At 49.0% G+C, this 6,987-nt stretch overlaps 1 pseudogene; it reads right to left on the bottom strand.

Annotated features, from left to right (window-relative positions):
* Nucleotides 1–5,001: 5,001 nt before the first annotated feature.
* On the bottom strand, nucleotides 5,002–6,049 carry LOC111173498 (C-Jun-amino-terminal kinase-interacting protein 3 pseudogene; annotated as a pseudogene).
* Between the last annotated feature and the right edge of the window lie 938 nt (nucleotides 6,050–6,987).

The raw sequence follows: 6,987 nt of genomic DNA, 5'->3' as shown, positions 1-6,987 counted from the left end.
GCTCATTTCTCTTTTGGGCAGTACTGATTTCATGGCAAACACGTGGACAAAATGTGAAGAAAGGTATTCCTGAAAATAAGAAGAACGCAGAGGAACTGATTAAAGAACTAAAGAGATCTTTGATTGTTCCTTCCACTATAGATAGCCTTGAGCACTATTCTTAACTCTAATCCACCAGCGTTGTCCGAGGGAAGGTGACAGGTGCCTTGTATCCCTCATTCACAAGATGCATGGACTACAGTGACTTTGCTTTTAGTCTTGTAGAGGAAAAAGGAAAACAGTAAAATTCATTATAAAGCTAATTTAAAATGTATAACTCTGAATGAAATAATGCCACTTGCAGCAACGTGGATGGACCTAGAAATGATCCTACTAAGTGAAGTAAGTCAGAGAAAGACAAATCTCATATGATATCCCTTATATGAGGACTCTAAAAGAATGATACAAAGGAACTTATTTACAAAACAGAAACAGACTCACAGACATAGAAAACCAATTTAAGGTTACCAAAGGGGAAAGGAGTTGGGTGAGGGATAAATTAGGAGTTTGGGATTAGCAGATACACACTACTACATATAAAATAGAAAAGCATGGACCTACTAGCATAGCACAGGGAACTATATTCAATATCCTGTAATAAACCATAATAGAAAAGAATATGTATATATATATATATATATATATATATATATATATGTATATCTAAATCACTTTGCTGTACACCAGAAACTAACACAACATTGTAAATCAACTATACTTCAATTAAAAAAAATAAAATAAATGTATAATTCTGTGATTTTATGTTGTTGTTAAACGCCCTTTTCTGAATGAAATAATAGTTATGGAAAATGGCTCTTATGTCTTAATGTCCTTCCTTGAAAAAAACAAAGAAGTTGGCAACACTCGGCTAGCCCATCCTCTTACAGGGAGGGGAGGGGATTAATTTGATTGGTCTGTGAAATGCAGAAGTCCGGGAGCCACTGACTGCTCTGAAGGAGGAAAGCCAAGCCATGGCACCAGCTCACTACCATGCAGCTGGACTAAACAAATGGGGAAGCCAAAAGAAGAGGGCACTGAAGAAAGCAAAAGGGAGAAAAACAATCTGGGGAAGAACTCACACATAAGGGAATAATGAAGTCATCACAAAAAAGAATAAAAATACAATAGAATGTGCGCCTCGGGTGTCCACAGCACATTCTCTGTTCCTGACCCCAAAGTAATAGAGATTTTACTCAGCAAGAGGAAGTAATAAGGGGAACAAACATAAAAATGACTCAGAGTTTGATGCACGGGATGTATTGACCAAATGCTTCCCAGGCTTGGCTTGTGATTGGTCTGACAGCTGCTGTGGCAAACACAACGCTGGCCATCACAGATGAGACAGTGAGAAGAAATTACCATCCGAGAGGCAGGGTGATACTTTATCCTTTTTGCTGACTCTACCACCTGGAGCTCAGATCCATTCCTCATATTGATCCTGATCTCCCACCTTGACTGGTACAGAGCACTTCCAATGACAAAATCAAGTTGTTCACATGCCGCATTGTTTTACTTTGAAAATAAATGAATTTGTCACTGAGAACACATGACTCCCACAGTCTCTACATCCTTAAAACCGAGGGAGATCATGATCGCCTGGAAAGAAGGCATTAGCCTGGATGGAAATAGGATGAGGACAGGTTAAGCCGGGTGGGAATGAAGTGGGACCACATGGTTTAGGAAGAGAGAAGAGTGGATGTAAACCTCAACACGACCTCACATCAACAACATATTAACAATGTGAGAACATCACAGAGGCAGATCTGGTTCCCCAATCATACACTATGGAGAAACAGTAAAAATAAAGCAATAAAGTGTTAATGGATTTTATTATCTATCTAACACAACTACTATTAACAATAACCATTTACTATGCTACAAGGTAGGAACTCAGGTAAATGTTATAACCACATGATCTCATTTGAATCAATCTTCACAGCATCCCTACGAGACATTAGTGTCCCATTTTGCCCATGAGGACCCTGAAGTTCAGAAATGTTACAGAATTAGCCCAAGATCAGACAGCTAATAAAAGGAGGGGCTTGGATTGAACTCTACCTGACTCATGATTCCAAGGTCCATGTTCTTAAATAATGTGATTTAGTAAATAATGCCTCCCTTGGATTTTAAGGGCCCCCCCCAAAGATTGCTTTTTTCCAGCCCCCTGTCTTTTCAAGTAGAAAAGGTAATGGTGTCATTAAAGCAAAACAAAACAAGGGATTTAGCTTTTCTAATTATGAGTTAGAGAAAGGGGTCTAGGAGCCAGGTCTACCACCTTCAACATGTGACAGTCCCTTGACAGTCCCGTCAAGTGAAGCTGTGGAATAAGCATGCCCATCTTGGGTTTGCCCTGGTGGAGAATGAAGTACAAGCTCCAAGAATAGGTTGTCCCCCCCCAACGCCCCCACTGTGTCTCTGTCAGCGTTCTGATACAGTTCAGCAGACTTCCTACTTGGAGACGACTTCCTCAGCAGGCTGGTGGCCTCATGTGATTCATCCATGGCATGCATTTTTGACCCACTGGTTCAAGGCCATGAATGCGGTCTACAGCTGTGCAATGCGGCTTTTTAGTTTTTCACGTGAGGCGATTTGGGCCGCTTGAGAAGCAGAGGCGGAGTGTAGACTAGGACCACCTCCTTTGGGAACAGAACTTCTGTCTGCCTGACTCACCCTGTTGCTCACACTGGTTTTCTCTTTATCCAGCTCTTCTTACATGGATTCATCACATCCTTCAGAGCCCAGGTCATGTCCACCCAACACATGTAACTCCTTGATGAATCAGTCTATCATTTTTTTAAATTTTATTTATTTTTGGCTGCGTTGAGTCTTCGTTGCTGTGCGCGGGCTTTTCTCTAGTTACGACGAGCGGGAACTACTCCTCGTTGCGGTGCGCGGGCCTCACTGCAGTGGCTTCTCTTGTTGCGGAGCACGGGCTCTAGGTGCGCGGGCTTCAGTAGTTGTGGCTCATGGGCTCTAGAGCGCAGGCTCAGTAGTTGTGGCACATGGGCTTAGTTGCTCTGCAGCATGTGGGATCTTCCTGGGCCAGGGCTCGAACCCATGTCCCCTGCATTGGCAGGCGGATTCTTAACCACTGCGTCACCAGGGAAGCCCTCACCACCAGTTTTATTCTAAAGACACACAGATTCACGAAACCAAGCCAGGACTGAAGGAAAACTCTGCCTGTGTGGGCTCAGCGGCTCCCCAGCACTAAGGACGAGCCTCCTTGGGGAGCTGGAGAGTCTGAACTAAGGAGATAGGCAGACACACGTCTGTGCCCGAAGGATCGTAGCTGTGGCAGGCAGGGTACACCCCAGAGAACAGCAGGCCAGAAGGGCAGCACGGGGCCTTCCCTTCACCTGCTGCAACAGCACAGGCCACAGTGGGACATCTGCACCCTCTGAGCCCTACAGAGGCTGACGCCCGGCGCAGCGAGAGCAGGCCCGTGCTCCCTTCTCCTTCCACCACCATGCCCTCTGGACACGGGAGGCGTGGCTGCCGCCCACATCCGTTCACCCGGAAGTGGGCCCGGGGCAGTCAGACATGCCCTGGGAACTGGGCCCTGGGAACATCTCCATCACAGCCCAGTGTCCAGGCTGGGGGGGGGCAGGGGTGGCAGCAGGGCCAGCAGAAGCCCAGAGTCTCATACGCTGTGGCAGCAACCGCAGGGCAAGCGATTCTGGGCGCCACTGTGAGGTTAAACGTCGCCAGCCAGCTGGCAGAGCGATGCAGGCAGCCCAGACGCGGCCCTGCCTCTCTGCTTCCCAAACAAGCGCTGTGCCGGCCACATTCCCTGCAACACACGCACACAGGAAGGCGGCTGTTCACTGCCAAGGCACAGGACAATGGACACACAGCCACGGACACCTCGGCCTCGGGGACGCCCTGAAGAGGATCACATGGGGACACAAGGCTGGGTGGGAATCTGGGCTGGAGCCCAAACTCTAGGTAATGCCCGAACGGCCAGCCTCTGCAGCCCCAGAACAACACGAGGAGCTCCCGATTCCACGCTGGCGTTCGGTGCAGTTCCTTGGAAATTCCCTCGGTGACTCCTGAGGGCCAGGAGGGAGGCTTTCATCGTGTGTCGGGAAACGGTGGCCTGAAGACGGGTATTTCCTACCTTCAGATAAAACAGACCCAGAAACAGTATCTGCCAAGGGTTTTGTAGTTTAACACCCTCTTTGATCCACATTCCCTCACTTAATTCTCAGAGAGCCGGGGTTGGGGGGTGGGGCTAAGGACCCCCTGATACCCTTTCCTGGGGCGCACGCATTTACAGAAAGAAAGCATCCACAACGGCTGTATCTCCTACTCCCCACTGGAAGCAGCGACACTGTCTAAAAACATGCCAGTGGTCCCCCTGGATGACCGCCCTTCCTAGGCCCTGCTAGGCCTCCGCTGACATACTACACTTTCCGTTTTCAAAGGAAGACTCCACAGCTCCGCCCACCATGGCCCAGTGAGTAGTGGAGGATGCCCAGCATGGAAGGGCCTGAATCTCCTTGTTTGCAGACATCACCCACCAAGGAGACAGGTGCAGAGAAAACAGAGCCTTTCCGTGACCAGATCCGGGGCTTCGGGTGTTCGCGGCAGGAATAAGGGGCCGCAGCCGCAGAGGCACGAACAACGAGCTCCATCCGTTGGGCCCTGGGGTTCCGGCCTCGGGCGCCTCCTCCCTCCTCCAGCCTGATGGAGGCGTGGCCTCCCACGCGACGCCCTGGAGAAGATCTCCGCCAGTCTGCTCCCGGGGTACAGAGGTGCGGTTTTATCCTGACTGAAGATGGAACAGAAACCTGGCCTCTGCAGGCTTCTCTCTGCTCCCCGAATAAAACCAGCACGGCGGGGCGCGTCTGCTGGTCACCGAGGTGTGCGGGCCTCCCCACCGCCTAGAGTCGATCCTCGCGAGTCCAGCTGGTTGTATTCTACAAAGTTACCGCAAACACGGCGTTTGCTCATCATAGAAGAAACATGTACACAGGTACGTACGCATCTCACGCAGATTAGAATTTTCATTCCTCACTCATCCTGGTACATTCTGTTTCCTTTATTTTACAAAACAGAAAACGAGGCGCCGCAAGTATTTACCATGTCTTAGAGGACAGGGGCCAGAGCTGGGTTCCATCCAGTCCCCAATGACCAGCCCCTGGACCGTGAGTGGTGATTTTGAGGCTACAAATAAATTTACAGAGTAGGCGAATTCAGAAACACGGAACTTGCAGGTATTGGGATGGACGACGCGGTTTTCCCTGGGTCTCCGTGTCGGCCTGCGGGCCCGCAGCAGGCCCATCCCAGCCCCCCACCTGCTCGGCGCCGTCCTCACCACACAGCCCGACTCAAGCCACACACTCCGACCTGACGCCCGGGGACCATGGCTCCTCTAGGGGGAGGGCACCAGGCTCTGGCGTCCGGCTTCCTGCTCTACCTCCTCCCCGGCAGCGTGCTCTCGGTCTGGCTGTTCCCCGCGACCTGCCGCATCTCGGACCTCCCGATGTGCTCCCCGTAGGTCTGGATCACCTCAGTGTGCCGCTGGTGCAGGGCGTTGCACTCCTCCTGCATCTCCGACGCCGGCTCCTCCAGCCGGGAAATCTCATCTGCAGAGTTTCTGGCCTTCAATTCCGGCTGGCGGGGTCTGAAACTCGCAGTGTTCCACCTAGATTTGTAGCTCTTCCTTCTCTTGTTCCAAGGCATCTTCACACTCCATAAACTTCTCCTCGGCCTGCTTGCGCAGCGCCTTCTCCGGCTACTGCTGGGTGAGCAGAGGCTCGTCCTCGCACAGCGGCTCCAGCGCCGCCTCGTGCTCCTCTGCTTCTCGCTGAGCGCCGAGTCCAGGTGCTCGAGGATGCTGACCACGAGTGGCATCAGCTCCTTGACCACCTCCTCGGTGCAGCAGTGGATGAGGCGCTTGGACTCGCGGTAGATGGACACCCGCTCCGACAGCACCGAGCCAGAGCAGTAGTCGCCCTGGTACACAACCACGCTGCCGCCCTTGTCCATCTGGATCTCCATCATCGCGGCCACCGCCGCCACCAGCTGATACGGATCTTGGTCTCATTCCTGAGACTTTTCTGCAAGTTTGAAGTTACTTATTTACAAATAATTTTCAGAAAGTCACTTCCCATGATGACACAGAGACACACACATTTACAACTTCCTACACGCTTCCTTGTTGCCACCTAACTATTGGGTCCTTGAACTAAAATATATATGGACGTTGAAAAATACAGACAGACACATAAATCTGGCATCTCACTTCTCTGATTCAAATCCTTCACTGGCTCCCTATCACCTGTGAGCAAAAAGGCCAAGTTTTTCTAAACAACAAAGATTTATTCTATAGCACAGGGAACTATATTCAATACCTTGTAATAAACTATAATGGAAAGGAATGGGAAAAAGTGAATATACATATATACACATATATATGTATAACTAAATCATTTTGCATTTTGGAAACTAATACAATATTGTAAATCAACTATACTTCAATAGAATTTTTTTTAAATTTAAAAAAGAAGAAAAATCAAAGTTTTTTAGATGGCCAACAAGGCTTTCCATCAGTCTTCACTTCAGTGATTCTTCCCCGTGTCCTTTAGGCTCTCTCAAAATGAAACTAACTGTACTTCCTGGCCAACCATGCTGTTTGATACCTGCCTGCTTTTAATCAAGCTGATCCTGCACCTTGGAACTTTCTGTGTAACTTTCTACCATGGTGACCTCTTATTCATCCTTCAAAACCTCTATGGGAGAAATTGAGTTATTTGTAATGAGGTGGATGGACCTAGAGTCTGTCATACAGAGTGAAGTAAGTCAGAAAGAGAAAGACAAATACCGTATGCTAGCACATATATATGGAATTTAAGAAAAAGAAAAATGTCAAGAAGAATCTAGGGGTAAGACAGGAATAAAGACACAGACCTACTAGAGAATGGACTTGAGGATATGGGGAGGGGG

Source organism: Delphinapterus leucas, chromosome 21 (assembly GCF_059928025.1).
Source record: "Delphinapterus leucas isolate spDelLeu-1000000601 "Yukka" chromosome 21, BTC_Dleu_Yukka2, whole genome shotgun sequence".
Taxonomy (NCBI): domain Eukaryota; kingdom Metazoa; phylum Chordata; class Mammalia; order Artiodactyla; family Monodontidae; genus Delphinapterus; species Delphinapterus leucas.
The sequence above is the reverse complement of the archived record's forward strand: the minus strand, read 5'-3'. Positions and strand labels throughout refer to the sequence as shown.